We start from the raw sequence: 25,183 nt of genomic DNA on the forward strand, positions 1-25,183 counted from the left end.
ACTCCGTGTACTTCTCCTGAGTACCTCATTTATTTGATATCAAAGATACTATAAATCGTGCACCTGATCAGTTTTCCCCTTTGCACTGGCTGATAGGAAGCTCAGGGCAAATAGGTGGTTGATCTGCAGCAAAAGTCTAGAATACCTTTGGTGCCCATTGGAGATACAAATACACTGAGTGGCCAGATTACTATGCGTTCAGAGATCATAATAATCTGGCCACTCAGTGTAGATGCTATCAGCAACTTTTACTTAGCTTAAATCATAATAATTGGTCCTGAGGTGCAATTTTCATATGATCCCATCCCTGGCTCAGGATCTTCCTTTTGTTCGTGATCAAAGAAATGTTTTAAATCAATTGGGCTTTGTTGTGGAACGATGCCCTGTGAGAGTCATTTTCTTCCACACGACGTCCCTCTAGTCTCTTCTTCCCTCCCAGAGATCAATCTCTTTCTAATTTTATGATTCAAGTTATCAATGTCTGTCTCCCAAGCCCAAATCTACCGCACGGCTGCAGGATAACGGCATGTCACAGAGAGCATGCTTGTGTCATCAATCTGACACACCAGAGGATTCGAGAATGCAGCAGGGCTCTCAGATTTGACTCCACCAGCTCCTTCTGCAGGACCCCCGGCTCAGCTCCACCACGAGGAGGCTGAGACCCATGGCCCCCCGTCCCTCCGTGCTCTCTCTGGAAGCCACAACAACAGACCCCCATTGCTGCTCAACCTCGTGCCCAAGCCCGTTCTTATCTCCCAAACTCCAGTGCCCACTTTTTCTAATTATCTCCCATGGCGGTCAGTCAATATTTGTTCATTCTCTGAATGAAATTCTCAATATTACTGAACAAGTATCGGAAAGTAACCCTGGCTATGCTGGACTTTGGCTTTAGCGAAATTCATGGTCCGAAAGAATTAATGTATATGCTTTCCCAAGGAGACACATCTCCAGTATGTTCTTCATTATGATTTAAACACACACACACACACACATTAACTGTGGATTATAATTAACTTTATAATAAGACAGTTGCTTCTCTTTAAAAATAAATTCAGTATGAGTTAAATGGCAACTCACACTTGTTTCTTTAAATTGACTGAGAATAAGAGACTGGTAGAAAATGACAAGTCAAAAGTGTTTTTTCATGATTTCAGAATGGGAATATGGAGCTCAGGTGTAGACTGCAGGATCCTCTCCCCACCACCAGGGAACCAGAGGCAGCACGTCAGCAGCTGGCGTCTTAAGAAGCTACTATGAAATGCACAAATATTCTCGCCAAGTTGGAGACATAGTCTCTAATAGCCCCTCATCGGTTCAGGCCAGGTTCCACCCCCAAATGAGTTCAGATCAGGAGACTTTTGCTGGTAAATAGGTAAAAACCAACCAAATGACCAACCAACCAATCCACAAAGGAATCCGTGATGGGACCATCTGGACTTGGGAACGGTGGGTAGGACGCTGAGGACCTGCCCCGTGAACAGGGGGATGGATGTGCAGAGAGGCGAGAGAAGGCTTTACGGAAAGGGAAGCAGGCAGGAAGGGAAGAGCAGCAAAGGCATGAGCTGGCTGAGGAAGGCATGAATGGTTGCTCCTCGTCTCTGAAAGGGAGGAAAGTGCAACAACGCGGAGAAGAGGGAACCTCTGGGCCCGTTCGCCCACCGCAAGGCCCGAGTACAGAACCGACTAGGATGTTCCAGAGGAGAAAAGGCAAGACATGGTGCTAATGTCTCCATCACTCTCACTTCCTCCTCATTAACACTATGTGACTGTGGAGAAGTGAAACTTGCCTGGATTTCTCAGTGCTCCTGTGAAAAGCCCTCGCTTCCGGAGACTTCTTTCCCTGGACAAGCAGACAAAAGTCCTGTTTTCCTCCTCCTGCCCCTGTGGAGTGGCCAGTGCTCACGCAGGACAATGGCCCTCACTTCACCGCATGCCGGAGGGTAAGGACTAGGGAAAGAGGAGCCGAGGCACGCATTTACAGCAAAGCGGTAAGAAATCTGTTTATGACTCAGTGTAGATTCTGGATAAAATTAACAAAGATGAATGTGAAATATCAAACAGTGAGATAAATTCGTCGTACAGGTGAGAAGACAGATATTTACTGGCATATAAAGAAGTTTAAGTTAACAGGCCAAACAATGTTGACCTAGAACACGTTCTTCCAAAAAGTTGGGGTGACCATCCATCCATGTTCACTCGGAACAGTTCCCATTTGCACCCACATTCCCGGGGTAATTACTAAGCGTGACCCCTTCTCACAATCAACATGTCCAGGTTTGGAGAACCCATCACTGTGGGTGGTCACACTTTCTATAGCTGATCCTGAATTTACCGTGTCTGCTCTTGTCAAACCCAAATCTTACCATCGTTTGAGTTTCTTGTGGGCTCAGGGTATCCAACCCATCTCTGTTTGTTGTTTTCAGTCATGGCTTTCATCTTACATGCTGAAGTGGCCTTAGGGAACAAGGCCTCAGCTTTTAAATGTGACTCCCTTTGAAAGAAAGAACGGAACCACATAGACATACATCAGAATGCTCTCCGAGTATGACTTCCTCCCGAAGAAGAGAGAAATGGAATTCTCCTGAAAGTACTGTTTGACTATCGGGCTCATGTTTCTTCCTCGGTTCCTAGAAGAGTGTTGACCCGTGGCATCACTAGAAAATCATTTAACTTCTCTTCACTTGTGGCGAAGTCTCAGAATTCCGCTCAGAGCGGTTCTGAAGTCACATCTGAGAGTCGGTGATGGTTAAAACGCTACAAGTGCCGCCCCTGCACATGGAGCTTCAGCGACAGCAAGCCATCTCGCCTCCAAACTCTGTCTCTGCTGAACCCCAGTGGAGAGCCCTTGCAACCAATAAGCAGGTGTCTCGTCTGCTCCGTGTGGACGATTTAAAAAGGAATGGATGGCTGTAGACACAGAGTTGAACCTGAAGCCAAGTTCACAACTTACACAAGCAGGGAGGTCCCCTGTCTCAATTGCTTTAAGGACCGAGTGGCCATGAAAACGTTCCCCTGATCCTAAAAATATTTTGGTGACTTCAGGGAAGACCTGCACGGTCTAGTGCAAGAACCACGGGTTGTGTGGCTACTTATATTTTAACGAATGAAAATGAAATGAAATTAAACACTTAGTTCCTCAGTTTCGCCAGCCCCATTTCTGATGCTGAGTGACCACAGGAAGCTGGTGATTCCAGTATCAGGCAGCACAAATATAGACCCTTTCTGTCATTGCAGAAAGTGTGAGTGGTCAGCGATGGGTAGATGGATACAGAGGAAAGACAGTTAGGATAGTTCAGCTCAGCTAACGGATCTAGAGCAATACATCATCTTTCTTGTGATTAGCAAATGAATGCTACACTGTGAAGATGAATCATTGAATCACTGACTTATTGGATTCCACATATTTATAGAGCAACTATTATTGATAGGCAGTAAAGAATTAAAGAAAGCCCTGGCCGGTGTAGCTCAGTGGATAGAGCGTCGGCCTGGGGACTGAAGGGTCCCGGGTTCGATTCCGGTCAAGGGCACATGCCCCAGTTGCAAGGCTCCATCTCCAGTAGGGGGCCTGCAGGAGGCAGCCGATCGATGATTCTCTCTGATCATGGATGTTTCTAGCTCTCTCTCCCTCTTCCTTCTCTCTGAAACCAATAAAAATATTAAAAAAAAAAAAAAGAATTAAAGAAAGAAAAATGTTGCAGCGCAGGGTAGCCGACCTGAAGAGCTGGCTGCGGACAGGCCTGTGTGGGTTGTGGCATGAGAAGAAACTGTTAAGCATAAAGGGAATGGTCCAAGCACATGCAGGGCACCAAGGAGAATGAGCCACTTCCGATCAGCCAGGCTTCTGGGAGAGGGCTCAGAAGAGGAAAACATTCATTCACTCAGTCATTCATTCACAAGGACTCTTGAGGAGGGCAGGGCACATCTGCCAGTTCTGTAGGGTGCAGTTAGGGTCTCGCCCACGATTACCGGAAGATAACCGGTCGGTAGGAGGCTGTACCAGGACGAGAGCGAGGTTGCTGCCTGGCTTTCTTTCCTGCTGGACAGAAACCTACAGCCTGGAAGTTGTAGACTTAAAGAGTTGGAAAAAGAACTGTAAATGGGAGTAGAAAAACGTTAGCTTTTTAGAGCACTTTTTCATTAAGGGGAGTTTTCTTTCATATGAACACAACTTGAAGTTTCCATTTTCTCCTATTCTAAAATTTCCATTAAGTCTAGAGGTTTGAGGGAAAATATCCCCCAAAATGTTTACGATGCTTCTGCAGTCCATGCCGCTATGATAGTGCGGTGCGTGCAGGGAGCAGTGCTGGGGGTGTCCCGATAGGGGATCATCGGGAGGCGTCCGGCGCGGGCTCCAGGCCTGGCGGGGAGGGGCCCGTGGGGAGGCACCGCCACTTGGAGCCCTTCCAGCCTGGCATATGGCTGCGGTGCCCTTGTGAGTGCCAAGGGCAGCCCGGGCCTCGCACCGCTCTGAGCATTTTATAGGCTCTTTCTTCATGGAGTCGCCTCTTAAAGACTCCACTTCATCTGATGGAGAGGGTGAGAGGAAAACACACTTTGGAAATGCATATTCCTGGTAATATCATCTTTTTTGAAGGACACAAGGCTGTTTCTTTCGCAAAGCTGATAGTCATTTTAAACCATAAGCGTTGGAGTGCCAAGTACAGAAGCAGAATAATAGCTCATTATCCCAACACCTAGCCAGGGGCAGACGTGCTATGCTGGCTTGCGGCACACTCTGTGGAAATGTTCTATAGTTCTGCTTTATGGCCTCAGGGTGTCTGTGCTTTATCTGCTCCCTCCAGGCTCAGAGATCCCCCACCGGAGTGTAAAGCAGACAGATAACAGCCGCCCTGGTCACACAGGGACCGTAGATCTCTACTGAAAGGAGTCAGAGACAAGGCAAGACCTGCTCAGAAGGAGCGCCGATAGCTAATCTGCAGTCAGCCCTCTGACCCCCGGCCCTCTGACCCCCGGCCCTCTGACCCCCGGCCCACCACTCTGCCCTCTCCCCGCTCCCTCAGCTCCAGCCACCTGGCCTTGCTGCTGCTCGAACAGGACAAGCCCCGCAGCTTCAGAGTGGGCGCACTGTGCGTCCCTCACCCCCACCTACTTTTCCCTTTGGCCTTTCAAACCACAACTCACTTGAGAGAGAACGTCCCTCACCACCGAGTCCCTCTCTGTGGCTCTCCTGCACCCTTCCTTCACAGCATTTAGCACCCCAACTGCCTCCTCCCCCAGGCGACGTGAGCTGCAGGAGGCCGCCTTCCCGCTGCTGATCTGTCCCAGCTGCAAGAGAGCGGCCTTGGGCCGCAGGTACCAAATACTTGGCGCATGAGCTGATGGAATGAGTGATGTTTATCACATTCACTTTGTCCGCTTTGTGTCTTAGGGTGAACATTTATCTTTCCTGTCCTGCCTTAGGACAACTCAGAAATGCAAGCTTATGGGGCACTTGGGAAAGGGGAAGGAGTTCTGTCTTTGTCTATTTCATTCAGAGGGATGGTGGAACCCCAGGTGAGCGCCTGTGCCCAAGGCTACGTGGAAATGGGTGGAGGGGGGATTTCTGGGCTCAGAGGAAGGACTATTTGCACATAATGATCCATTTGACGTGGAAATTAGCCTCTCTTTCCTTGGGAGGCGCCCGCCATCTCTGCTTCTGCAGAAAGAAAAGGAAGTATTTGGGATGCTTAACTTTTCCATCCCTCCAGGGCCCCTTTATACTGAACTAAGGATTAGAGTCACAGATTCAACCAGTATCAACAAGGTGATGGGACCCCCACAGATACGAGTTCTCGACCCAGATTATAAAGATTTCTGGTTCTCCTTTCCCCGGGCGCTGGGGCTGCCAAGGATGAGGACATCTCATCATCTTTTGAAAGAGTGCCTTGTCGTTAAAGGTATCCAAAGCCCTTCCGTGCTGCCTACTCCGGCTTTATTCTCCAGGAGCATTTTTATTTTTAGCTTTGCTTCTTGCAACTGAGAAGTCTAGTTCCCTTCCAAGGAAACATAGCAGCCTTTTTCCTGGGAATGACACCTGGAAACATCTGTCCTGAGTGAGCTACCTCTGGTGCGGGGTGTGCGGCAGATTCGGCAGCACGTGTGCAGGGCCCTGCCTGACGTTCAGAGGGACCATGCGGAGTGCAGTGTATGGGACCTCTGCCACACATTACAGCGATGTGAGCCATGCTTGAGCTGAGAGACACATGATTTTTGATCTCTCCCCTAGCAAGAAATTACATCCTGTAACATGTGCTTGGTAATTACAGATCTTCGCGTGGGCTCCGGTGCCATATGCACGCCGCACCCCGGGGGCACCGTTTCAAGGTTGCAGAGGCACGGTTTGTAGGTGAATCATTCCTAATCGCCTGGCAGCCTTGTCTGTCATAATTGGCTCTGCGTGGTATTTCTGTAACAAACTTTCAAGTTGCTAAGTGATTTTATATATATATATATATATATATATATATATATAATATAATAAAGAGGTAATATACAAATTGACCATCACACCCTCGTACAAGATGGTCACTCCCATGTGGTCACAAGATGGCTGGCAGGGGAGGGCAGTTGGGGGCAATTGGGCCGGCAGGGGAGCAGTTAGGTGTCAATCAGGCTGGCAGAGGAGTGGTTAGGGGGTGATCAGGCAGGCAGGCAGAAGCAGTTAGGGCCAATCAGGCAGGCAGACGAGCAGTTGGGAGCCAGCAGTCCCGAATTGTGAAAGGAATCCCAGATTGGAGAGGGTGCAGGCTGGTTGAGGGACACCCCCCCTCCCCAGTGCATGAATTTTGTGCACTGGGCCTCTAGTATGGCCTCTAGTATATATGTATATATAATATATATATATATATATATATTAATGCCAGTGTATTTGAGATATTTTTTAAGAACTAGCACCAAATGTCACACCTTCCTTAGAGGTGGAGCTGGGAAGGAGAGCAAAAATAATGCTAAGCAAACATCTTTTGTGAGTTGTACAGTAGAGCAATCTTGTAAGAGTCATGAGAACACGTGAACATTTTTGTACTTGCCAACCAGGGCAATTTGCCTTTTGAATGATAAAGCATCAGATGAGGTGCAGGGGCTCAGATATCTTTATTTATTTAGTCCTACATGGTCATATTATGAGCATGAGGATTCATTCATTCATATTTTTATTTTTAAATTTAATCCTCACTGTGACCATGCAAAGTATGTGTTATACTAAAAACAGAATAGTAAAATAGCTGAGAGCATAAGCTCTCAGTGTGAGAGTTTGGCAAGTCTAGCTTAAAATTATGGCTCTGCTACTCTCTAGCTATGTGAGCCCCAAAATCACTTAACTTTTCTATACCTCAGTTTCCTCATCTGTGCAATGAGGACAATGACAGAACCTTCTCATTGAGTTGTTAGGGTTTAATGAGAATACTAAGAACAGTATTTGACACATGATAATTATTCAGTACTAGAGGCCCGGTGCACGGAATTCATGCACTCAGGAGGGGGGGCTCCCCTCAGCCCAGACTGCACCCTCTTGCAGTCCAGGAGCCCTCAGGGGATGTCCAACTGATGGCTTAGGCCTGCTCCCTAAGCGGGCCTAAGCCATTTGTTGGACATCCTTAGCGCTGCCACGGAGGCGGGAGAGGCTCCCACTACCGCTGCTGCGCTAGCCAGCCATAAGCCCGGCATCTGGTCCCTGCAGAAGGTCCCTGCATTGAGCATCTGCCCCCTGGTGGTCAGTGCGGGTCATAGTGACCAGTCATTCTGTTGTTCGGTCTATTTGCATATTAGCCTTTTATTATATAGGATTACCCACTATTTCTATGATAATTATTTTACAGATGAGATGACAGATTTAGAGAGGTAATGTAATGTAATTCACTCAAGATTCCATTGTTAGCAAGTGGTAGAAGTGGGATTTGAATCCAAGTGTCTCTGACTGTAGTGGTCATGTGTTTAAATTTGTGTTACAGCACAGAGAAGATGAGAGTAGAAGACTAGTTACTCTTATAGGATGATTGTGAGGGTCACCTGCAACACTGAATGTGAATCCATATTGTCAAGTGTAGACAACTTTGTGCAAAGGTGAGCTATTTTGATTGAGTAGATTTTACAATCTATGCTGACCCTAAAATGAGCCTGGGAACTGCCCTGGCAGAAATTCACCAGATCCATTTCCTCGTCCTCCCAGGCACACAGGTAGACTGTAGTTGCCACCCTTTCTTGCATTAGGTGTGCCATGTAACTGAGGCCTGGCCACTGGAGTGTGGGCAGGAATGTTGAGCATCATTTCCAGGTATGGCACACGAAATCATCTACGTGTGATATTCTTTGTCTCCTTTCTACCTTCTGCTGGATGGAAACAAGTTGAGCTCCCAGGCCACTTTCAGACTATACTTAGACAGTGGGAATCCACATGAAGGGAGGAAGCTGAGTCTTTGAATCACTGCTCTGGGAAGGGCCACCCCCATTCAGAACCCCCACTTTGGAAGTCATTTGAAGAAGAAACATACTTCTATTGTGTTTGGAAACAAATATTTTGGGATTTATCTGTTATAGCAGCTGGTGTTACCTTTGTTGGTCCAATTACCCAGCACCAACCTCCTGGGATAGATAAGTAGGGCGTTACTCATCTGGGACACATGAGATGTCAGAGCAACTTCTTTTACTCAATAGCATCTACACAATCCCTTCAGGTACACTGTTGGGATACACGTTTCACCTTGCCATCCTATGCTTTATAAATACTTGAAACATATCTTTAAACATTGATTCGTAGTCAGGAAGGATTTTAAGTCACCTAATTTATCATGAGTTTGTGTCCCAGCAACAGCATCCCTATGTGGTTCAACAGTAACCTCACTATTGGATTGTTCTGCTATGAAGTCACATCCATCATTCATTCTAAGGAGCACAAGGTAGAGAACAGGAATTCAAGGCACATGGTCCCTGCTCATACCCAAAGGCAGGTGTGTTTTGGTCCATCCTTGTTTCTGCTTTAAGTAAATTTTAATTGATGCAGGTATTCTCAAGCATTCCACCCCCGCACTCCCCATTGTCACTTGCTGCTCCTCCACACCTCTGTGTTACTTATCTGGTCCCTGAGGCATTTGAGTTTGTGTCTCCTGGTTGGCCTTGGGATCAAAGGACTAGGTTCAATCCCCAGATCTCTACCTTTCCTAGTTTTGTGACCATAACCAAGTTATGTAATATTTTTAAATTTTCTCATCTATAAAATGGGTTTAGGAATTTTTGGCCTCTTTTATGGACAATATCTAAGAAGCATAAATGAGATAAGGTGCTATAGAGACTTAAGGTGTGAGAATTGTTACTAGCATCATACAAAATGTTTTTATTACTTTTTTTCCATGAGAAAAATCATTAAGGTATTTGAAGAAAATGAGAATGTCATTCCTGAGGCTTTTCCTCTCGAGTCTAAAATGTTCCATTTCTTTCAATTATTCTTTGAGTGACATTATAGTTCTAAGCCAGGCTTGTAGCATAAATGTGTATAGTAGGCTCAGCGTGGATGATGGCAGAGAGAAATGCCATGCCCAGTACAGAGACAGGAGCCAATGTTCAGTTGATTGTTAGCAGGTGGCAATATTCAGTTGGCCGGGTCTTGCAATTTCTCAAATGTAGTAGGCAATCAGGATTTATAGGTAAAATCTCCCAATTTTTAAATGTTAAAAATTAATTCATTTTTTGACATTGACCTGCAGGCCTCTAGTCTCAAATTTCCAGTCCTTGATACACACATATTTTGGATTCTATGTGCAGAAATTCATCCATATATGGATGGTCGACAATTCTAAAACCATTTATCAACTTTCAACACGGTCAATTTTTCTCAAACTCTCACCTGGGGATATGTTTTTATTGATCTTAAAGAGAGAGGAAGGGAGAGAGAGAGAGAGAAACACTGACCTGCGAGAGAAACAGCCATCAGTTGCCTCCTGTACGCACCCTGGCCACTGGGGATTGGACCTGCAACCTAGGAATGTGCCCTAACTGGGAAGTGAACCCCAACCTTTTGGTATACAGGATGATGCGCCAACCAACTGAGCCACCCAGCCAGGGCTCAAGAATTTTTGGAAGATAAATTCTAATAAGAGTGGAGATTGGTAAAATATGCCTTTCTCCTATGAGAGGGAATAAGACAAGCAGATCAGTTTTGGAAGATCTAGAACGGAAAATGATTCCCCTAAAACTACCCATGCCTCAGGCTTACTGGTAGTAGTGGTCCAAGAATAAAAAGCAGCTCCTAAAATCTCTGGGAGAACTCCTTGCCCGTGCCTCAAACATCTCTGTAGTTGAATTAGAATTCATGACTGAGTTAGAATCTATAACTATTTGTATTCAAAACAAAAAGACCCCCAACAGATTGTGGTGATAATTCCAGTTGGAAAACCACTGAAATAAAGGAGAGACAATGAGTTCTGGGACCAGATGGAGACTGGGCTCCCATCTTGGTCCTACTTCATGGCTTAGCTATGAGATTCTGGGAAAATGTTCACTTCTCTGAGCCTCAGCCTTCCCAACTGTATACTAAGGATAGCAGCCTATCTTATAAGGAGGTCTTGTTGGGAAGTTTAAGTCATATAACATGTAAATCACTTATAGTGTCTGGCACATGCTAGGCCTCCAATAGATAATGACTGCAGTCATTGCCACTGTTGTCATCATCACCATCATTTTATTGGTTGGAGTTACTCCCCAGAAGTCCCTCTTGCATAGCACCACAACGTCATGGAGAACAAATGGGTATGAGAGGCCCAAGTCATCTTCACTGTGCTCTACCCGGGATGTAATTATGGTGAAAAATCAGACTGATTGCATGAGTATGAGAGAATTACATAGGCGAGAAGTCAACACTTCAGCAAAACTCAGTGCTTTCTCTCAAAGGGAAAATTAGAAGTAATGAGAAACCAAAAATTCACATATAAAAAGCCCTAAATATTTAAATTATCTCACCCAGTGGACATATGCCAGACCATCATATAATTTCAGCAATTTGATCCCATTTAGGAGATTTAATGACCTTACTTTAAAAATCATATGAAAATTAAATTCAATAAAAATTAATGTATGCTCATATCTTCCTAACTTAATGAGAAAACTAAGATTTAGCTATAAAGGTCTCCAATTTGATTTAAAGTATATATGGCTGCCACAGGAAAGTGGAGAAGAAGTAAAAAATCTCTTAGTCTTAGGAAGAGGTAGGCACTTAAATTTAGAGACTAAATGAGAGCTAAGGGAAATCCATTTCTTTAATTAGAATCTCATCAAAAGCATGTCAGTCAGATGATAGCAGCACATGAAGGATTTAGATCTTTACATACTAAAATACAGGATCAATAAAGCCACAGGATTATTCAGTAACAATTTATATGAAGACGATATCCAAGCATGATCAAACAATAGCCAGGAAGAAATTTTCCAAAGAAAAAAGTTCATCTGTCATTTGTTTCATTGATTATTAATACAGGGATATTAAATATTCAGATGATAATGCAAAGTAATCCCCTAAAATGTAAATGTTTAATTGCCATTCAATTAAAAACTAAAATTGCTCAGCCGGCGTGGCTCAGTGGTTGAGCGTTGACCTAAGAACCAGGAGGTCACAATTCGGAGCACATGCCCGAGTTGCGGGCTCCATCTCCAGTGTGGGGTGTGCAGGAGGCAGCCCATCAATGATTCTCTCTCATCATTGATGTTCCTCTCTCTCTCTCTTCTTCTATCCCTCTCCCTTCTTCTCTGAAATCCATAAAAATATATTTTAAAAGAACACAAAAAACTAAATGGTCAAAGGTAAAATAAAATAAAAAATAAAGAAACTAAATGGTCAGTGGTCTGGAAGAGAAACTGCAGACTGACATGGCAGTGATGACTTCTCAGGAAAACGTGCTCCTGGCACAACCTATCAGTGGTTTAAGCTTGAAAATCAAAACAGTAATCTCTGAAGCTTCCATGTTTGGCAACTTGGAAGTGAGTGTGTGAAGCTACGTGAGCAAACATAGCTTACCAGCTGAGGTGTGAATAGTCCAAAACAAAGAATGACTCAAATTTATTCTATCACGACATAAAATGGAGAGTCAGTTTGCATGCTTTGTTAGTTTATATTTTTGTCAGTTACTTTAAGATATTTTTGCCATATATCTTCATTGAGGTCTAACTTATTAAGCACGGACCCTTAGTAAGTCCCTCTAAAAAAATTGCTCTCTAACTTTCATGGTGGAAGAACTATATTAAAACCTCTTTATTCAGTGAATTTAGTTAAAATAATATTCCTGGACAAATAAAGGACTCTTATGGTGATATGTATATAAAACTCTAATTGAAGTCTTAGAGTAGGCTCTGGCATGGCCTCAATGAAAGTATTTTATTGCTATTAAAACTATGCAAACAACAAAGGCTCCTATCTTCTTTGGGCTTCAGCCTATAGGAATTAAGAGTTGTCGTAAAGAGAAGACTATCAATTGGCATAAAGCCTTCTTAGCACGGTGAGCAGAAAGCTGATAACTTGGCAGTCTTTGAAAAGAAATGGCCTCTGACTGTGAATAATAATGAGGAATGGACGAAGAGAGTGGAGAAGGTAAGATGATGCAAGTACAATTGCTCATCGTGTAATACAAGCCGGCGAGAAAATCAGCTCATTCTTATAAAAGTTCTTGTGAACCTATTGAGATAAATTACATTTGCAAGGACTTCTGGGAAGATGCTGACATGGAGGTGCCAGGAACGCTGTCCAACTACTACTCAGCACTAATTTTCTAAAGAGCAATGCGTTCAAGAATGCATTTCCTGTCTGTTAATAGATTCCTTACAATTTCTCTCCATTTAGGCTAGATTCACTTACTTAAATTTAATTTATAAGAAGTTTGATGTTCAGTGTACAAAACCAAATATTAAAAACTGCTTGAAATCATTAGAGAATGACCAAAACCAGGCAGAAACTGAAGTGTGTTAATCTTTTTGTAATTGAGGTATAATTGACATATAGTATTATGTTAGTTTCAGGTATACAACACAATCATTTGATACTTTCATATATTGTAAAATGATCGCCTTAGGTCTAGTTAATATTTGCCACCATACATAGTTCAAAATGTTTTTTCCTGGGATGAGAACTTTTAAGATTTACTCTGTTAGCAACTTTCAAATATGCAATTCATTATTATTAACTACTGGAGGCCCGATGCATGAAACTCATGTAAGAACAGGCCTTCCTTCCCCCGGCTGCCAACACAGGCTTCCCTCTGGCCACTGGGACCCGGGCTTCCCTCGCAGCCCAGGCTTCGTCTGGAAGGACTTCCGGTCTAATTAGCATATTACGCTTTTATTATTATAGCGAGTCATCATGCTCTACATGATATTGCCATTACCTATTTATTTTACAACTGGAAATTTGTACCCTCGCACTCCCTTTTTGACCCATTTCATTCACCCCAACCTCTACCTCTGGAAACTACCAATTTGTTTTCAGTATCTATGAGCTTTTCTGTTTTGTTTTATTTGTAGGTTCCACATATAAGTGAGATCACATGGTATTTGTCTCTCGTTGTCTGACTTATTTCACTCAGCATAATGCCCTCAAGTTCCATCCATATTGTCACAAATGGTAAGATTTCCCTCTTTTGTGTGGCTGAATATTATTCTACTGTGTGTGTGTATGTCACATTTTCTTTATCTAATAGATGGAATTAGCTTGTTTCTATACTGGGCTTTTGTAAATAATGCTGCAAGGAACATGGGGGTGCAGACACCTTTATGAATGAGTGTTTTTGTTTCTTCAGATAAAGACCCAGGAGTGGAACTGAGGTAACATCTGGTAATTCTGTTTTAAATATTTTGACGATCCTCCCTATCGGTTTCCAAAGTGGCTATACCAGTTTACATTCGCCAGTGCACGAGGTTCTTTGTTCTCTACATCCTCTTCAACACTGGCTAGATCTCGTCTTTCTGAGAACAGCTATTCCAACAGGTGTGAAGTGGTATCTCATTTGTGGTTTCAATTTGCATTTCCCTGATGAATGTCATATTGAGTACCTTTGGAGTAAGTAGTATTTCATTCTCCAAAATGGGTGATGGGGATATATGATGGGTGAGCATTCATACTCAGGAGATGGTTGGGATTTTCTCATTCCAAATGTGATCTTTTTTTAACCTCTGCATGAGAAAAACGACCATGACGTGATATTTCTCAGAGCCGTGAAACCTAAGCGTAAGAGATCGTCCTTAAGCCATCGAGGGGCCGCAGCACAGACTTTGTTGCAGGACCAGTTGCAAAGGCATTTCTGGGAGCAGCTGGGCTTCACAGCCTGATGGTGAGAGAGGCTCCGTGAGGAAGAAGAAACCTAAGAGACGTTTCATCTGGAAGAAAGGCTCAGACGTCGAGAACATCTGACCCTTGGAAACGGCAGCAGGTGGTGGCTGAGCTGCATATGGAGGGTGTAGAAAATACGCTGAGAAATGTCAGAGTTCCTGTCGGTTCCCTGGGGTGGTCTCTGAAAAAGCCATTTAAATGACACCTACGGAGGCAGAGTCAGGGATGTCTGGACCCGGAACTGGGGGCGGCGCTGTGAGGCCGTCGGTGACCTCCACTTAACCTGTCTTGGTCCCCCTGTCTCAGTGCATGGCTGCGGCCTGAGGTCAGCCTCTGAGGAGGCAGAGTGGACCGCCGCGCCATGAGTGCCAGCATGCACACGTATCTCAGGTTATCCGCGGAATCCGTATCTCAGGTTATCCACAGAATCCGTATCTCAGGTTATCCGCGGAATCCATATCTCAGGTTATCCACAGAATCCGTTATCTCAGGTTATCCACAGAATCCGTATCTCAGGTTATCCGCGGAATCCGTATCTCAGGTTATCCGCGGAATCCATATCTCAGGTTATCCATGGAATCCGTTATCTCAGGTTATCCACAGAATCCGTATCTCAGGTTATCCGCGGAATCCATATCTCAGGTTATCCATGGAATCCGTATCTCAGGTTATCCACAGAATCCGTTATCTCAGGTTATCCGCGGAATCCATATCTCAGGTTATCCACGGAATCCGTTATCTCAGGTTATCCATGGAATCCGTATCTCAGGTTATCTGCGGAATCCATATCTCAGGTTATCCACAGAATCCTTTATCTCAGGTTATCCATGGAACCCGTATCTCAGGTTATCTGCGGAATCCGAGAGTGGCTTGGGCACACAGGGAGGCTGTTAAGGGAGGTATCATCAGGCCGAGCGGATTTCAGGCAGCCTCCTCCCAGACTCCTCATGAGGCTTCCTGCGTCAGGAATAAATTCAGAGAGGCCGAGGGGGCCGAGGGGGGCGTAGTGGCACTGTGATCAATTGGCTGCTTGGTGAAAGCAGCCACCCTGAACCCTTTCATGATGGTATGGAAACAAGTGGCTGAGCTCATCCCCAATCTCTTTCATCTCCGGGGGAGAGGCTTTCGCCCAGTGCACTGTGGGAAGAGATTATTTGGAAAAGAAAGAACAGAGGGCAGCAGGAATCTAATACTTCCTGGGCCTGTCCCCACCGCACAAATGACTCCGGCCTCAAGCTCGTCCCCGAGGAGGCAAGCAGTTATGAAGACACTTGGCCGCGTGCAATGTCTCCTAGCTGTGAGGAGTCTATGGGAATGAGCTTGGTGAATTACAAATTTCCTAAATGTCTTGTCTTTCTGTCTAAATTCAAATACTCTGAGGCAGGACTGGACAATTTTAGTGACGCATGGGCAACTGCCCTCCCTACTTACCAGTTGTTGTGATAGAGTAAGTCATGGTCTATTCCTCCCAAGTTCCTCGTGGCGCTGTGGGAGAGGTTTTCACATTTTTCACAGAAACTATGGAATGCACACAGGCAGCAATCATAAGTGTCTGAGACCAGCATTTCCCAGGATTTGCAGGTGCCATAATATGCCCTGCTGAAACTCCGAAAACGTTGGTAAAATGACAGAAAGATTGTATGGCTTATTGCCAGGCCTCTGTTCCCTTATCCCTGTAGATGTGATGGCGAAGGGAGGCGTCACTTAACAGATGTCACGAGTAACCCACACAGAGAGCCGCTGGTGCATTTCCCACGCTCCAGCGAAGTTTTCCCGGCTTCACTTCCCATTTCCATCAGAAATTGCTGCATGTTTTCTGGGTTTCATATTTAAATGCTTATCTTTTTAAAAAATATATATCTTTAATTATTTCAGAAGGGAGAGAGAGAGGAGAAAGAATCATTGATCTGCTGCCTCCTGCATGCCCCACACTGGGGATCAAGCCCGCAACCCCAGGCATGTGCCCTGAGAGGGAAACAAACCCTGACCTTCTGGTTCATAGGTCAACACTCAACCACGGAGCCATGCTGGCTGGGCCCAAACACATATCTTGACCCTGTCTCTCTACCCAACTTTCCACTTTGATGGTCTGTCATACGCAGTTCATTTTGCCTGTCGATGCTTTAACAGATCTTAATATTTTGATTTATTTGCTGCAGAATTTTCGTGCAGCGGAAAGCGTGAAAGACAGTGCTCAGGTCCCCTTCCTGTGTGTCACCTCCTGATCCTGATCCCTCCCTCCCAAGCAGCTGCTTCCATGGATGTGATAGTTGCCATTCTAGTCACGTTTTAGGTCAACAGCACTGAATTCAAATGTATCCACAGACTTTGCTTTGCAGGTTTACTGAATCCATTGCTAGGCAATATGCTTTTCAACTCCAGCATTATGTTTTAGAGGTTTATCCCTATTCATTTATGTGACCTTATTTTAATTGTTGCATTCAGTGTTACTACATCATAAGTTGTCCATTCTTCTATTAAGGGATGTTTGAAGACATTATCTTGTTATGACAAAATAACATGACAATGAAAATCCTCGTGATAAGTTTCCTTGCACAGACGTGCAAGAGCTACTGCATCCGAAGCCCAGGATTGCTCGACCGAAGGGTTAGCGCAGTAATGCACACAGACTTTGCTTGTTGCCATCAGAACACGCAAGAGTCTGTTTGTGCCAGTTTATCACACAGAAGCACAATAGAAGCACCACTTCCCCAACGCTTCTCCAGAACTTTGTTTTGTCTCACTTAGTTTTGCTAATCTGTGGCCTGGGAAATTGTGTATATGTGTGCATGTGTGTGCACTTGTGTGTGTGTGTACACATATATACATATTCATATATACATACTAGAGGCCCATTGCATGAAGATTCATGCAATAGGCCTTCCTTCTCCTGGCTTCCGGCACTGGTTTTCCTCCAGCACCTGGGACCCAGGCCTTTGCTCTGGCTGCCGCCTTCCGCCTTCGCTCCAGCTGGAGTCTGCCATCTTTGCTGCTGATTCTGGCTAGAGTTTGCTGTCTTTGCTGCAGACTCCAGCTGGAGCCTACCATCTTCATCTTCGCTGCGGCCAGAGTGCCGCTCTTGTAGATCCCTTCACCCCTCACCCTCCCTCTCATAGCAGGTGTCCTACCCTGCCCAGCCGCTCTGTGCCTGGAGCAGCTGGGTGGAGGGGCTGCTGCCATCTTTGTCCTTCTAATTTGCATATTCCCTCCTGATTGGCTGGTGGGCGTCGTGAATGTATGGTCAATTTGCATTTTTCTCTTTTATTAGTGTAGATATATTTAATTGCACATCTCAGATTCCTCAAAAAGTTTAAATTTTTGTCTTTTTGAATTCTCTTTACCTAAATGGCCTGTTCTTATAATTTTCAAATTTTTCTAATGGATTGTTTTTCTTTGTTCTTTTATTTATTTCAGGAGTCCTTTATAAATTCTGAATACTAACCCTTTGACTGTTTTATACTAGCAAAATATTTTATCACAAACAAAACATGGATATGTAACTGTTCTGTTTTAGTCTTGCAACACCTTCAGTCATCCAAAATGTTAACAGTATTTTAGAAGAACACGTAAACTTAAATGTATACATTGCCATATTCTTACATCAGTTTTATCTTCCTAGAGCTTAACCATCTCTCTCCCTTGTGCTGAGAGAGACAGTTACTTAAATTAATACATACTGATGTGGAAAGTAACTCTAAAACTTTTTATTTAGTATGTACCTTATTCCTAGTTACCTAGAGTGATTAAGTTATAAAGACGTATTACTGCATTATATTTTCTCATTAGAAAATAGTGACTGTATATGCCATTTCTTTAAGTGCAATTCCCTCTCTTAATAAGGCATATAACATGAGTGAATCTTGGAAATATAATATTAAGGAGAAATTGTAAGTACCTTAAATTGAAATATAGCATAACTTTCCACAAAATTAAAACAACTAATACAGACACACACACACACACACACACACACACACAGACACCTACCACTTTTTAGGGGAAAGTACATTATGTAATAAGTTAACTAAAAGAAGGCAGGGGATGACGGTGCAGAGCTCAGGTTACAGGGGAGGCAGCAAGATGAGTTCTGTGAACTCTATGGTCAGATGACAATTATTCTTAAGGGTCCAGACTCTATTTGGATACAGTGCTTGTGACAACATTACAAATAACTAAGTAATTGAACAGATGGAAGCCGTGTGGGGTGATGGGTAAATAGCCAGCGAAGATTACAGGGGTGCTAAAAATCCAAACTCATTCAATACAGACATGCGCAAAAGAAAAGGACAACCTCGCAGTTTAGACCGAAGCATGCTGAACACTAAGAGCTCACACCTCGGGCACAGAGACGGCAATAGCAGGCCGTTCGAGGACCAGGTCCTTCCGCGATTTTATATCGAGGGAGACACAGGGTCCTTGCCCCTGGGGGCTTCAGTGGCATCTGCTGAGAAGCTCCAGTGTGGCGTTGGCTGTGACAGAGCAGCCCACCTCCAGCAGCAGGGGCGAGTGAGAACCTAGTGACTCACTGGCTCCCTCTGCCTGGTTCTCAGGACACGCAGAGCTGGATGCGCTGACCCACCGCTGGAGACCTTGGGTTCTCCTAGTTCCTTAATGTCCCACAGTCTTTTCATGAGCAGAATTTTACAGTTTGTTGAATGACTTTACTGCTTTTGTGTGTCATAAATATTTAAATTCTGTTTTTAATGAAGTAGACTATAAGTAACAAAATAAAATATACACGCCACAAATGGCGAAGGCTCTTAGCCAGGAAACAGGGAAATACTGAACTGCACAGGCTAGCAGAACCCGCTTGGAATAGGGAGGAGAGAGGCTTCTCTTTGCCCACAGTGTGTTAGCCATTTAACTCCGATAAATAAACGTCTAGAAAATGGTATTCACAACACACGGAGCACAGAACATTTTCAGCTGAAATACAACAACAACAACAACAAAACACCCAAAGATAACGGACCTCACCTTTTGGCTACGTGTTTCAAAACCATATGTTTCAAACTTACAATCAGTGCGAGGCGGCCTCTTGAATGGTCTGCTTCTAGAAGCCACTGTGGAAACAGCACGTGGGCACCTGGGCCACGGTGGCAGCGGTAAGAGATTTCTGTTCCCATCTGCTTTCTAAAATGACCCCCAAAATAAAACTTAAAAAGTCAAAAAAGAAGCAAACACAAAGATGATCTTCAACAACACGTGGAAACATCAGTAACCCTCACCACAGGACGGGAGAGCCGGGGGAGGGAGTGAGTGGCCCGATGAACGGAGACTCTGCCTCGGTGTCTCTGGCGGGGTTACCCACGAAGTCTCAGAGACTCGCATGGGGCTGTCGTCAGGCGCGTGGGGATCTGTGTCTGTGTCTGTGAAAGCCCGTGTGGCACGGTGAGGACCCTGCTCTCCAGCCCCCCTGCCGCTCCCCCATCTGCAGAGCAAGGGGCAGCCCCGTGGAAGTCGGGGGGCAGACTCTGCAGACATCAAGACAGAACCGAGGACATCCTTGACTCGTGGAGCTCAGTGAGACATGGAGATGTCAGAACCTGGTTCAAATGTAAGAATTTCAAGATGGCCAGTAGAGAAAGAAAAAGGCACAGGGCCCTTCTAGACGCCTGTGCAGCTAGACAGGTGTGCACCCCCATCGCTGGCTCTGTGGCGAGCCCCGAGCTCAGGAAACCAAGCAGAGAGCAGGGCGGGAGTGAGGCCGGCACCGGAAATGAAACATATTAATATGTACCTACTCCCTGGTGCAGCACCCAGCCCATCCTCCTTACCGGCCGCCGCCCTGTCCTTCGGGCCAGCCACTTCCTTGAGAAACCTCAGGACCTACCTACTGAGATGCCAAAAGAACGTAGAGGAAGAGCTGGCATGTGGCATGAAACCCATCGGGCTGCCCACAGGCCCACATGACAGGCCACCTGGAAATCACCTCCATCCGCCTGGAAACAAGCCCCATCCACACCCACAGCTTCTGGAAGCTGCTAGTGCTTCACCGAGAAGGAGTTATCAGGCACTTGAGGACACAATCAAACACCAACAGAAACACACACGAAAAGACCTATGCACAGAGAGCAGAGAACAGAGAGCGCACTCACATTTCCGAGGGAAAATGTTAACATTGGCACACGGTCATAATCCTAAGAGTCAGGTTGCCTTTGGGCGACATCTTCCCTATCACGCTTCCTCCTGCAAGACAGATGGGAACTGAAATACAACAACAACAACAACAAAACACCCAAAGATAACGGACCTCACCTTTTGGCTACGTGTTTCAAAACCATATGTTTCCAACTTACAATCAGCGCGAGGCGGCCTCTTGAATGGTCTGCTTCTAGAAGCCACTGTGGAAACAGCACGTGAGCACCTGGGCCACGGTGGCAGCGGGGTCATTTTGATTATGGGAGTGCCTGCCTCTCCTTGGCTTTGGACTTGCTTTGGGGGTCATTTTAGAAAGCAGATGGGAACAGAAATCTCCTAAGAGTCAGGTTGCCTTTGGGCGACACCTTCCCCGCCATGCTTCCTCCTGCAAGACAGGAGCCCGAAGCTGGGACCCTCATCTCTCCAAACCTTGGCCAACAGGTCCAAAGCCAAGGAGAGGCAGGCACTCCCATGATCAGATTCAGGAAGCAGGACAATCGCGGCGCTATGGCTACTAGAGGAGAGGGAAGAGCGTGTGACTTTAACAGGCAGCAGGTGTGTGTGCACTTTCGCTAGTGGCTTTCAAGCATCCTCTTGTGAAAATTGCTTTGGTTCTGCAGACATCAATCATGATTTTCTGAGATCCCCATGTCTTCCTTATTTCCTGAAAGCTACGAGTGGCTTTATCTAATCTATGTTTCATAGTCCCTAATTTTAGGAACCCAGGTCCTTGAATTAAATATGTTCCTACTTAAAATATCGAGTGAGGGCTCTGTTTTCCTGATAGATATCTGATTGATAAAATCATAGGCAACATTTATACAGTGTTTCTTATGTAACAAGAACTGTTCTTTATTGTATGTTATGCTTGAGTTATATTTGTTATTTTTAACTACAATTTTTGTAGTATTCACATGTCAAAGTATTAGAAGGATACATACATGACATGACAATGATATATGTTGTCTTGTCATAATCCTTATTCCCATCCTGACAGTATGTAACAATTTTATTTTATTTTTTTAAAATATATTTTTATTGATTTCAGAGAGGAAGGGAGAAGAGAGAGAGAGAGAAAGATTAATGATGAGAGAGTATCATTGACTGGCTGCCTCCTGCATGCCCCACACTGGGGACCGAGCTCGCAACCCAGGCATGTGCCCTTGACCGGAATCAAACCTGGGACCCTTCAGTCCACAGGCTGACGCTCTTTCCACTGAACCAAACCGGCTGGCACAATGTAACAATTTTAAATATATTTTTGTTTATCCTTCAAGGTTTTCTATTTGAAAATATAAACACCTTTAATAAAAACAAAGGAGATGAAAATAGAAGAAAAATAAAATGGAGGCTCAAAAATCTATCAGTTTATATTGTTCATTAGATTCCACATATGAGTGAGATCATGTGGTACTTGTCTTTCTCTGACTGGCTTATTTCACTTAGCACAATACTCTCCAGTTCCCTCCATGCTGTCTCAAAGGGTAAGAGATCCTTCTTTTTTACAGCTGCATAGTACTGCATGGTATAAATGTGCCACAGCTTTTTTATCCACTCATCTACTGATGGGCAACTGAGCTGTTTCCAGATCTTAGCTATTGTAAATTGTGCTGCTATGAACACAGGGGTGCATATGTTCAGATTGGTGTTTCAGATTTCTTAGCATATATTCCTAAAATTGGGATCAGTGGGTCAAATGGCAGTTCCATATTTAATTTTTTGAGGAAACTCTACACTGTTTCCCATAATGGCTGCACCAGTCTGCATTCCCACCAGCAGTGCACGAGGGTTCCCTTTTCTCTACATCCTCGCCAGCACTTGTCATTTGTTGATTTGTTGATGGTAGCCATTGACAGGTGTGAGGTGATACCTCATTGTCATTTTAATTTGCATCTCTTTGCTGATTAGTGACTTTGAGCATTTTTCATATGTCTCTTGGCCACCTGTATGTCCACTTTGGAGAAGTGTCTATTTAGATCCTTTGCCCATTTTTTAATTGGATTATTTGTCTGCCTTTTGTTAAGTTGTATGAGTTCCTTATATATTTTGGATAGTAACCCTTTATCAGATGTATCTTTGCCAAATATGTTCTTCCATACAGTGAACTCCCTTTTCATTTTGTTGGTGGTTTCCTTTGCTGGGCAGAAGCTTTTTATTTTGATGAAGTTCCATTTGTTTATATTCTCCTTCGTTTCCCTTGCCGTAGGAGATGTATCTGCAAACGTACTGCTACCAGAGATATCTGAGATTTTGCTGCCTATGGCTTCTTCTAGGATTTTTATAGTTTCATGACTTAAAGTATTTTATCCATTTTGAGTTTATTCTTGTATATGGTACAAGTTGATGGTCTAGTTTCATTTTTTGCACATATCTATCCGACTTTTCCAGCACCATTTATTGAAGAGACTGTCTTTATTCCATTGTATGCTCTTGACTCCTTTGTCAAATATTTACTGAGTGTAATGTCTTGAGTTGATTTCTGCAGCCTCTATGCCAGTTCTTGTGCCAGTATCAGGCTGTTTTGATTACGGTGGCTTTGTAGTATAACTTGATACTTGGTATTGTGATTCTTCCAACTTTGTTCTTCTTTCTCAAGATTGCTACAGCTATTTGGTGTCTTTTTGGTTCCATATAAATTTTTGGAGTATTTGTTCTAGATCTGTGAAATATGCTGTTGGTATTTCAATCGGGATTGTATTGAATCTATAGATTGCTTTGTATAGTATGGACATTTTAATGATGTTAATTCTACCAATCCATGAACACAGTATATTGTTCCACTTCTTTATATCTTCCTCTATATCCTTTGTCAACGTCCTGTAGTTTTCCAAGTACAATTCTTTTACCTCCTTGGTTAAGTTTATCCTAAGTATCTTATTTTTTTGTTGCAATGGTAAATGGGATTCTTTGTTTAGTCTCTCTTTCTGATAATTCATTATTGTGTATAAAAATGCCATCTATTTCTGGGTGTTAATTTTATATCCTTCTACATTGCCAAATTTTTTTATTAAATATAGTTTTTTTGGTGGAGTCTTTAGGGTTTTCTATGTACAATATCATGTTATCTGCAAATAATGAGTTTTACTTCCTCCTTTCCAATTTGGATGCCTTTTATGTTTTTTTCTCCTTGCATCTAAATTTTGGGTGGGACCCCAATTTACCAAAGAATGGGACCTGCTTAAAACATCCCTGCACATTTTCCTAGCTTCTTAAAGAGAGCCTCACACACACATCCCTCAGATCACATTTGCAGTGTGATGCCCCTGAAATACGGGAATAGTGTTTTGGAATTGAGATGTGCTCACTCTTTTCCCAAACAGCTTGCCTGGTAGAATTTAGCTGTCTCAGTGGGACTGTCCCTTGCTCACAAAGACCATCAATGAGTCATCGGAGGTGTTTGCTTAGCTCTTTGCCCTCTCTCTCAGCCTAGAGATGATGAAGCTTGATAGCGATGCGCTAAAATCATCTCTCTATGCAAGCTTTGAAATCTTGCCCTATAAACTACACTTAGTGACTTCTAAAGATTCTTCAAAATTTTTGCATTGAGCCAGCTATGTCTTTCATTTTTCCTGTGGTTCCTCTCAGACAGTTCCAATGCTTTTTCCACCTGGTGAATTTAAGTAAATTTTTCTTAAGAAGCTATGAACAGTTTGATGTGATTCAAAAATAAAGATAATGATCTGTTGAGCTAGTTTTAATATTGGTGTTGGCTTATGACTAAATATTAGCTTGTAAGTTATCTGTTTATCACAAGGTAAAATAGAAGAACGCTTGTGAATTTTCCCCCATTTTTTTTTCATTTTCCTTATGCAATCACCACTGTTTAAAACCACTTTAGTTTACCCCAGAATAGCATAACTTTATACTTCTCCTAAGTGATTCTTTAAAAAATAAAAAACAAACAAACAAACAAAAACCCATCATTTTCCTTCCTTGTTTTTGAAATTCAAACAAGCCAGCCTAACATTTGTCAGCGCTCCCCTGCCAGACAGAGGAGCCGAGCGAGTCACCTGCCTCATTCTTCAATTTCCAGGCAGGAACCACTGCTGGTTATATTATCAAATGCAGCCAGCTGTCCTTGCAGATAGCCTATTAGTGAGAGACGTTGATAGAACCAATCAACAAATAAACAGGTAAAAATCTTCTCATGCCATTTCATGTGATTCTGACAAATGAGAGGAACGTGACCCTATTAGCATGAGGGAAAATAAGGTAGAAAACCACTCAGAAAACTCAGCAAGGCAAAATGAGATCCTGCTCCAAACGCCTTCCCTCCTGGACCAGAGACCTTTTCCTGAGACCTGTCCTGGAGGGCCCGCCTTCTGCACGGCCAGCTGCTCACTCTCTCAGGAAGCTTGGCTTCAGATGCTGGAAGGCCGTCCTACCAAGGACAGGGGTCTGGAGCAGGGATGAATGTGGATCGAGGCTCATCCAGCAGTGGCCTTTACTCGTTAGAGCAATAGTGGGCTTCTCTTGTTATTTCAGAATCCTCCTAAAGACTTCCATACCTAAAGCCAGCAGCGGCAGGTACAAGTGTGCAACACTTCACAGAGTTCTAAGCAAATCTGTCTTGCTTTTAAAAAAATATATTTTATTAATTTCAGAGAGGAAGAGAGAAGGAGAGAGAGATAGAAACATCAATCAGATAGAAACATCAATGATGAGAGAGAATCCTTGATGGGCCGCCTCCTACACACCCTACACCAGGGATCAAGCCTGCAACCTGGGCATGTGCCCTCA

The sequence above is a fragment of the Eptesicus fuscus genome, chromosome 14 (assembly GCF_027574615.1).
Source record: "Eptesicus fuscus isolate TK198812 chromosome 14, DD_ASM_mEF_20220401, whole genome shotgun sequence".
Taxonomy (NCBI): Eukaryota; Metazoa; Chordata; class Mammalia; order Chiroptera; family Vespertilionidae; genus Eptesicus; species Eptesicus fuscus.